Source organism: Cupressus sempervirens, chromosome 1 (genome assembly GCF_028749045.1).
Source record: "Cupressus sempervirens isolate cs-2001-9-10 chromosome 1, ASM2874904v1, whole genome shotgun sequence".
NCBI lineage: Eukaryota > Viridiplantae > Streptophyta > Pinopsida > Cupressales > Cupressaceae > Cupressus > Cupressus sempervirens.
The window spans coordinates 7,308,325-7,319,151 of NC_143118.1; positions in this window are offsets into that span (position 1 = coordinate 7,308,325).

The following is a 10,827-nucleotide window of genomic DNA, read 5'->3' on the forward strand; positions in this document are numbered from 1 at the left end:
TGCGATGACACTTTCCTGCTTGCATATTAGGTTTCCTACGTGTCTTTGTGGTGCCTCTGGGTCTAGATGTCTATCTATGTTGGAACCCTTGAGTTAGTATACTTATAGGATTTCTTAGACTTAGAGAGTATTTATGATTATAGGTTTTGTTATCCTTGTTTTGGACTTGAGACTATCTCCTCAGCCCGGTGGGAGTGGACCATTTAGGTTCCACGCGGTCGGGTGGTAGTGCTTTTACTCTTACCATTGAGATCCGTTCTGTGGTCACCGTGGATGGAGTTTTCTTGATTGGCATTTACCTTCCTTCTGTACTTGGATGTTTTATCATTATGGATGTATTGATGTATCATGTATGGTGGATGATTTCATTTATTTTACTGTACTTTGTATCATGGATTTGAGGATGATGTATCTTTATCTTTACATATGTATATTCTTTTAAGCCTTTCATACCCTGTGACTTGTACAGTGGATGATTGAGCATTCCGAATTAATTTGCCAAGAGGCATTCAGAACAAATGTATTATATGGACATGGGTCTTCTGATTATTCTTTCTTATGTATGTGATAGTTGTTAGACTTAGAATTAATTAAATTTAAACGTGACTCAACGTCTTGGGATCTTTAAGAAATGTAACTTGCAATGTATGTTTGTCGATGATTACATGTTTTTGCTTCCGCTACTATGTGTTGATGTGTATGTTATACATTCTTACTTTTAAAAAAAAAAAATGTTTAGCAAACTTAGTGAAACTTTAGGTTAATTCTTTTGGATCCCTTAGCGGGGCGTTACATCTAGTAATGTAATGCCCCGCCAAGGGATCCAAAAGAATTAACCTAAAGTTTCACTAAGTTTGCTAAACATTTTTTTTTTTTTATAGTAAGAATGTATAACATACACATCAACACATAGTAGCGGAAGCAACAACATGTAATCATCAACAAACATACATTGCAAGTTACATTTCTTAAAGATCCCAAGACGTTGAGTCACGTTTAAACTTAATTAATTCTAAGTCTAACAACTATCACATACATAAGAAAGAATAATCAGAAGACCCATGTCCATAAAATACATTTGTTCCGAATGCCTCTTGGCAAATTAATTCGGAATGCTCAATCATCCACTGTACAAGTCACAGGGTATGAAAGGCTTAAAAGAATATACATATGTAAAGATAAAGATACATCATCCTCAAATCCATGATACAAAGTACAGTAAAATAAATGAAATCATCCACCATACATAATAAATCAATACATCCATAATGATAAAACATCCAAGTACAGAAGGAAGGTAAATGCCAATCAAGAAAACTCCAGCCACGGTGACCACGGAACGGATCTCAATGGTAAGAGTAAAAGCACTACCACCCGACCGCGTGGAACCTAAATGGTCCACAATAAATGGAACACTTAACACTCATTGGATCTAGGTGATGCTCACAAGGGTGAAGCACTGGGACTTCCCCAATATGGCAAGATAGGATGCAAATTTTGCAAGAGAAGTAGGTGAGGAAGGATTTTGAGAAATTGGTGAAGTAGCGATTTGAGGTAAGAAGCTAAGAATACGTATGGTTCAACAAACATACATAACCAGTTACATTCATTAAGGATCCCAAGACGTTGAGTCACATTTAAATTTAATTTATTCTAAGTCTAACAACTACTACCTCCACATGAAAGAATAATAATAAAGTCCAATGTCCATAATATACATTTGTTCCGAATGCCTCTTGGCAAATTAATTCGGAATGCTCAATCATCCACTGTACATGTCATAGGGTATGAAAGGCTTAAAAGAATATACATATGTAAAGATAAAGATACATCATCCTCAAATCCATGATACAAAGTACAGTAAAATAAATGAAACTAATAACATACCTGATATATCCATACATCCATAATGATAAAACATCTATCATAAAATCTAACCATCCATCATAATAATCCAAGAACATAGTGAAGGTAAATGCCAACCAAGAAAGCTCCAGCCACGGTGACCACGGACGGATCTCAAATGGTAAGAGTAAAAGCACTACCACCCGACCGCGTGGAACCTAAATGGTCCACTCCCACCGCGCTGAGGAGATAGTCTCAAGTCCCAAACAAGGTATCAAATACAAAACACAAGTACTCTCTAAGTCTGGGAAATCCTAAAAGTACACTAACTCAAAGGTTCCAACATAGATAGACATCTAGACCCAGAGGCACCACAAAGACACGTAGGAAACCTGCTATGCAAGCAGAAAAGTGTCATCACATGAATCACATTGGAAGTTACCCGAGCAATCCCTCAGGAATCTCGGGTCCCCAGTAATCCTGCGGCCATTAATATCCTCTCGTACTGACGAGGCATACTATGGAATGCAAGGTCACAACCAAGCATTCTCTCTACCCCATCCTAGCCTGTACTAGCACTCAAGGCATGGGAGAGAACATACAATTATCTTATTAGGTTCATTTAAGTCAGTATTTAGGTGAGATGTTTTCACTTGTTAAAACAACTTACAATGGGTTACTCCAGGCAGCCTCTTAGGGCCCCGATCCCCATTGCAAGCCACTTCCCGACACTACACATAGATAACCTACCCTAGGCTCATGAAATCACGAATTAAAGAATCATAATAAAATCACCTCAGTCCTATACAAGCGACTGAAAAACATCATAAAAGATAAGCCACAAAAATTACATCAATTCTTCATGAGCAACAGATAAGCATCAAATAATAATCATATGATCACAACAATTCTCTATCAGCAACTAAAGGCATCAATGATAAATCAAAAAATCCAATGGTTCTCCAATGAGCAACCAGAAAGTATTCCAATAATAAATCACAATACTGATCAAAGACTCCGAAATGGTCAAGTCAACACATGACATCATCAAGAACATAACAAACACTCCAGTCCTCTAAAGTGACCGAAAAGCAATCCAAGTGTAACTGATCGAGACTCAAAAATGGTTATCAAATATAACTAATCGATGACTCAAAAATGGTTATCAAATATAACTGATCGATGACTCAAAAATGGTTATCCAATATAACTGATCGATGACTCAAAAATGGTTATCCAATATAACTGATCGATGACTCAAAAATGGTTAAGTCAGGTATCTTATATACATACACTTCAGCTTCACACCAGGAAACTGGAAAGCAATAACAAACAGTAATCACAAACATGTCATAGAGCATATCAACACATCACCAGGGTTGGGTTTAAAAGATCGAGATCAAAACAACATAACATCACATTCACATAATCCCCGAGCCTCTGGTAACAACCTAGGACTGGTCAACGCTAGGACAAAACCTAAACACCCCATAATACAGATAACAAATAGAAATATAGAATAGTCTCACAATTTGATTTAATCTTAATAATATAATGTTAATTCAAATGTACGGGTTTCTATTCTCGTTTCCAGTGTATAATCCAGGAACTTATGATTTACAATATATCCCTTAACCTATTCTTATATTTAATTAGGATCAAGCTAAAACCCTAATTTGGTTTTAAAACAATTTTCTAAAATGATCTAAAGACAAGATACTTAACAAAATAAATAGGTAATTTATCAATTTACAATTTTCATTTAACTATATTCATCAATGGTTAATTTTAATTAAACTAATGTTTAATTAAATTAACTAATGATAATCAACTAAGTTCTTATATTATCAACTCTAGAATTATCAATTATTAATAATTAATATAATTACTAATAATTTTATAAAATAAACTTATTTTAAATAGATTATTATTTTAATTAATTAAACAATAATAAAACTTATCAATATTATTAAATAATATCAAAGTTTACATTATGAAATGTATTAATATAATATTATTAAATTATATTTGTTTTAATATTAAAATCTATTAATAATATTAAATTTGTTAATTATTATTATTTAAAAATAATTATTATAAATTAATATTAATATTATTAAAAATAATAATAAAAGAAAACAAATATTAAAAAATAAACAAATAAAATAATATATATTTGATCTCAATGGTAAGAGTAAAAAGCACTACCACCCGACCGCGTGGAACCTAAATGGTCCACTCCCACCGCGCTGAGGAGATAGTCTCAAGTCCCAAACAAGGTATCAAAACACAAAACACAAGTACTCTCTAAGTCTGGAAATCCTAAAAGTATGCTAACTCAAGGGTTCCTAAAAAGATCGACATCTAAACCTAGAGGTACCACAAGACACGTAGGAAACCTAATATGCAAGCGGAAAAGCGTCATCGCAAAAGTCACGTAGAAGTTACCCGAGCAATCCCTTAGGAATCCCGGGTCCCTACTAATCCCTGCAGCCACTAGTATCCTCTCGTACTGACGAGGCATACTATGGAATGCAAGGTCCTAACCAAGCGTTCTCTCTACCCCATCCTAGTTTGTACTAGCACTCAAGGCATGGGAGAGAACATACAATTATCTTGTTAGGTTCATTTTCTCCCATTTAGTGTAAATGTTTTCACTTATTAAATCAACTTACAATGGGTTACTCCAGGTAGCCTCTTAGGGCCTCGATCCCCATTGCAAGCCACTTCCCAACACTACACATAGATAACCTACCCTAGGCTCATGAAATCATAAATCAAAGAATCATAATAAAACCACCTCAGTCCTATACAAGCAACTGAAAAACATCATAAAAGATAAGCCACAAAATTACATCAGTTCTTCATGAGCAACAGATAAGCATCCAATAATAATCATATGATCACGATAGTTCTCTATCAGCAACTGAAGGCATCAATGATAAATCACAAAATCCAATGGTTCTCCAATGAGCAACCAGAAAGTATCCCAATAGTAAATTACACTACTGATCGAAGACTCCAAAATGGTCAAGTTAAAACATGACATCATCAAGAACATAACAAACACTTCAGTCCTCTCAAGCGACCGAAAAGCAATCCAAGTATAATTGATCGAGACTCAAAAATGGTTATCAAATATAACTGATCGAGACTCAAAAATGGTTAAGTTAGGTATCTCAAATACATACACCTCAGCTTCACACAAGGAAACTGGAAAGCAATAACAAACAGTAAATACATCCATCATAGAGCATACTATCACATTACCTTGGTTGGTTTGAAAAGATCGAGAACAAATCATCATAACATCACAATCGCAACCTCGAGCCTCTGGGGACAACCTAAACTGGTCAATGCTAAACCAACCCCAAAACACTCAAAGCACAAGGACAACATCAAAGTCTCAGAGATTGGATTTGAAAGTATATTATTGAGTTAAGGTAAGGTTTATGTTTCAGTTTAACGTCGAATTCAAGTAATTAGGTTTTCACAACTACCCTTTACGATTAACCCATTTCTATAATAACTTTCATTAGATCAATAATCCAAATCTATAATTTAGTCAATTAATATTCATTATTAATTAACTTAATTAAACTAATTTTAATTAAATTAATCAATAATTGCTTGTTCTACTACTTATCTTAATATATTCATTCATTGTTAATTTAATCATATTAAACCAAAATTATTAATAAATTAATATTTAAAAAACTATGTTAAATGCATTTAATATTTATTTATTAAATATTAATAAAGATAAAACTATTATTAATTAATATATATTATAATTTTATTAATTAAAATTTTAAATAATAATAAAATTGTTTTGTAAATAATACAAATTTTTAAAAAGCAAATTAAAATATTAAAATAAAAAAAAGGCACGTATACAAAATTAAATCGGGATTTAGAATTGAATTAAAATGGAGTAGAGATAGAATTAATTGGGGAGAGTTTTGAGATTAAAAAGAAAATTCGTAGGGTTGGAATTATTTTCTCTATCAGATTATAATTGTAAATGTTTCTAAAAATAAATAAATTAATTAATTAATGTAACGCCCCGCCAAGGGATCCAAAAGAATTAACCTAGAGTTTCACTAAGTTTGCTAAACAATTTTTTCAATCTAGATCACAAATGAAATCAAATAGCAAAAGATCCAGAACGAAGAAATGATACATTCAAGAAGACAAGATTCTTACAATCACGAAGTAGACAGAACATATTAAATTTCTTAAATCATTTAGGGGTCAAAACACCAGACCCTACCTGAACCCGATGCTAATACGCAATCCCCAAAATCTGTAAGAGAACTCGCTCCTCTTCAATAACTTTCTTCTGAAAATCTTTCCTAGAATTCTCCTTCTGAAATTTGCCTCCAAAAACTTTCTCCAAAATTCCTGTCTCCCAACTTCACGGTCCAAATTCGTGTCCCCCAAAAATGAACCCCAAAGTTGTGATAAGGAGTTTTCTCCTCAAATCGGGGCACTAATTGTGCGTTCACCCGAGAGAACTCTTTGCTCAACTGAGTTAACTCAAAATTATCTTTTATTAATCTTGGCTTTATCTTTTTAATGCATATTAAATGAATCATTAAATAACTTTATTTAATTTTTCCACTTGACTTCTATTTTTAATCTTTATTACTTTTAAAACCATGCGCACTTTATGAAATTAAAATAACATTATAATTTCCTCTTATTTTATCTTTTTAATTAATTTCTTTATTTTCAACACATGCTCGCATCATGCAATCGTACAACTTTTAATAATTAATATATTTTCACTTTTTAATTTATTTTAGAAACTTAATTGATAAAATATTTAATTAACTTAAATAACAATAATATTTAGCATTTATTTAAAAATGAACTCTAAATATATTATTATTAAATTAAATAAATATTATAATGTTCTAAATTATCCTTAAACTTTTATCTCCAAATTTAATTCTTTTTATTTAATTAATTTCTCAATTAATTAAATATAATCAAATATTAAAATATCATAATAATCTTCTATTAAATTAAATCATTAATTAATCCTTTTAATTAAACTTAATTAATAGAAAATACATCAAGGACTCATAAAGCAACATACGAAAACCCATCATAGAAAAATACATACTAAATCAAACAAAAGGGTTATAATCATGAAATAACATCATTTGATGCATTCGGAGGGTACTTAACTCAGATACTTGCCCTAATTATCAATTAGGACAATTGGCTAAAGGGTTTAGGAATTGGACTTAAGAGTTTATCTCCCCTCTCTTACCATTGAGATAATGCGATAGGGTACGCTCATCCTGGCAATTCAGGGAAGTCGATACCCGGTACCTGCAACCTGCATAAAATCCACGCATGTACAGACACAATATTCTAAGCTAAACAGACAATGGCAGGAAGTGGTGCATCGTGTAGATCCTGACTAGCAGGTGAAAACGACTCCCTTCCTTAACCACATCAGAAACACCATACATAAAGAAAACAAACACGCACACCATACACATGTAGTATGGGGTAAGTATCCATAAGAAAGCACATGTGATAATAAACCATATAACTAATCATCATCGATAATTGAAAACATTGAATAATCATCATACATGCATGAAATATAGAGTACCAAGTCATCTCATCATATAATAAATTGAGTGTAAAACAACATCTGATAATCTGAAAGTAATGCTACTAAACATCAAGTATAAAACTGGCCTAAAAGAGTTTGGCAATTAAAACAAAATGTGAACTAGGGGTAGGCACTACATGAACCTTTGACAAAAGAAATGTAAAAATCATAAGATTGCAACTTGCTTACCCACTTCTGCTGACGGTCATTAAGATCTTGCTACCCAAGGAAATGTCTCAAGCTATTATGGTCTATTTTAACAATGAACTCATTGCCCACTAAGTACTACCTGAATTTGGCCAATGCATGCATAATGGCCAACATTTCCTTTTCATATATACTATAGCTCCTCTTAGGGCCTCTTAGCTTCCTACTCTCATATGTAATTGGATGTTTTTCTTGCATAAGGAAAGCTCCAATCCCCTCACCTGAAGTGTCACACTACAACTCAAAGGGTTTAGTGAAATTAGGCAATGTAAGCACTGGGCAAGTAGTCATAAGTCATTTGAACATCTCAAAGCATTCTTGTGCCTCATGAGTCTAAACAAAAGCCCCTTTCTTAGTCAAATCTGTAAGTGGTGTTGCATGGCAAGAATACCCATTGACAAATCTATGATAGAATCCACATAAACCCAAAAATCCTCTAAGTTGTGTAAGATTCATCAGAGCAGGCCACTCAACAATTGCCTTGACCTTATTTGGATCCATCTGAACTCCTTCTACACTAATGATATGACCTAAATACAATAATTTTGTCATGCCCAAGTCACATTTAGATTCCTTGGCATATAGAAATTTGTTACCAATAATACCCAAAACTATGTCAAGATGTGCAAGATGCTCTTCCCATGTCTGGCTATAAACCAAGATATCATCAAAGAAGACTAATACAAATTGCCTCAACTGTGAATGAAATACCCTATTCATAGTAGCTGGAATGTAGCAGGGGCATTAGTTAGCCCAAACGACATAACCAAAAACTCAAAATGTCCACAGTGGCAACGAAAAGTTGTCTTCTCAATATCTTCTTCCCTCACACAAATCTGGTGGTAACCCGGTCTTAGATCAATTTTGGAGAAGTATTTGGCACCATGCAATTCATCAATCAATTCATCAATCCTTGGAATGGGGTATCGGTTCTTGATTTTTCTCTTGTTAAGCATTCTATAATCAATACACATCCTCAGAGTACCATCCTTCTTTTTAACCAATACTACTGATGAAGCAAAAGGTGACTTACTTGATCTAATATGCCCCATAGCTAGCAACTCCTTGATAGTTTTTTCTATCTCATCTTTGAGCCACTTAGTGTGCCTATAGGGAGTGACTATCATAGGCTTAGTACCCTCCTCCAATGTGATGATGTGTTCTATCCCTCTATTTGGAGGTCTACGGGGTGGAATCTTGCTAAAGACCTTATCATGCTTGATCCTCAACTCTTGTATACCAAGATGATAAATAGGTTTTTGTTGCTCTTCCTATGTTGGCTTCAAAACACAACCTATTGCCCACTCAACCATGTCATGACGCAAGAGATGTTCCATTTTCCTAAGAGAAATAGTTTTGCAACTAGTATCTTTGAGTGCTTTCAACACGTGATTTTTTCCATCCATCTCAAATCTCATTTCCATCTCACAGAGGTTGAGGGTAAATATTCCTATGTCATGTAACCATGTCGTTCCCAAAACCATATCTGTGTCTCCCATGTTCACCACATAAAAATATGCCTTGAACTCATAATTATTCAAGCCCATGGGCAATTTTGAAATCATTTTGTCACACCTAAGAGTGAAACCATCAACAACCTTAACTCAAATTCCCTCAAACTTCTCAGTGTGTATACCACAACTTTCAACAAGCCTAGTATCAATAAAATTGTGTGTTGTACTTGTATCAAGAAGACTAATAATCTTTTGACCAGCAAGAACCTCTCGCATCCTAAAAGACCCTTCTCGCTGAATACTTGTGAGACGAGCCTCTTTAAGCTTCACTTCTTCCTCTAATTATTCATCATGTTCTAATTTTTTTGATTCTAAATCATTAATTTTAGATTGTTGGTCTGAATCAGAATCTTCAATTAGTGCCCACAATGCACGATTTGACTTCCCCTTAGGTTTCATAGGGTAGTCATGGTTAATATCATATGGTCCCTTACAATAGAAGCATAGTTTCCTCTTCCTCAAATCATTAAGAGTTTCATGGTCAAGCAAAAAAGTAGACTTATCTTTAGCTTTGTTCTCCTTCTTAGAAAACTTCTTGTTGTCACAACTAGAAAATGTTCCCTTTAATGTAAAATTGCTGGTAGGGGTAGTGAACTCCATACTTCGTGCCTTCTTCATTGCTTCCTATAGTGAGGGAGGATCGAAAGCTTTCAACCAACCTTTCAATGGCTCCATCAATCCTTCCATGAATAAGACCACCAATCTTCTTTCACTGATGTTAGGAACCACGACCGATAACTGTTGGAAGTCATTCACATAAGCATCAAGGGAACCATGTTGTTTTAGTTGTGACAATTTGTGAAAACTCACCTTAGGATCTTTGACATAAAACCTTCAATCAGCGTATTGGTAAACTCCTCATATGTAGTGATAAGGTTGTGTCCAAGTGTGACTAGCCCATGATACCACCACTCGTGAGCAGCCCCTTCAAGATGTAATGTGGAAAATCTTATGGCATCCTCTTCAGGCATTGGTCTCAAAGAAAGATAATTATCAAGCTTTTAAACCCAAGAACTAGCTGTACATTTGTTACTTCCATCATAGTAAGGCATGGAAATCTTACCAAGTGTTTGTTGATAGTCATTTCTTGGAGCATAGTGATCATTCCTTCCTCCTCTCCTATTCCATTGCTTCATGAATTGATCAAACATCCATATTTCTCTCATATCAAGAGGGAGAGTGGTATACTCCAAGTAGGCTTTTCTAGCTTCATCTCCAAAAGAAACAGCTAGAGCAACATGTGGTTGTTCTTCTCTTGGTGTAAAGGTGGGAAAAAGAGGCCTAGAGGCTGATCCTCTAGTGGCTTCCACGTGATATATAGACCTTTCCTCATTATCTCCAATATGTTCAGTTTTGCTTTGGTTTTGAGTAGCTATGTTGTGATTTTGAGTGGCTTGCTGATCCAATTTTGCTAATAAGCGTGACATCATATCAAGCATGGTATCAAATTTTCTTTTAGCTCTTGCATCCCTATTTTCTTTTTTCTACCATATTTTGAACTGTTTTGCTAGTATTTCTTTCTCTTAATGCTTCTGAGGATGTATCCCCTTCATCTTATGGATTCTAATATTGTTGTTTCTATTGTTCCCTACTATAACATCTGATTTCTCTCTCACTCATATGTTG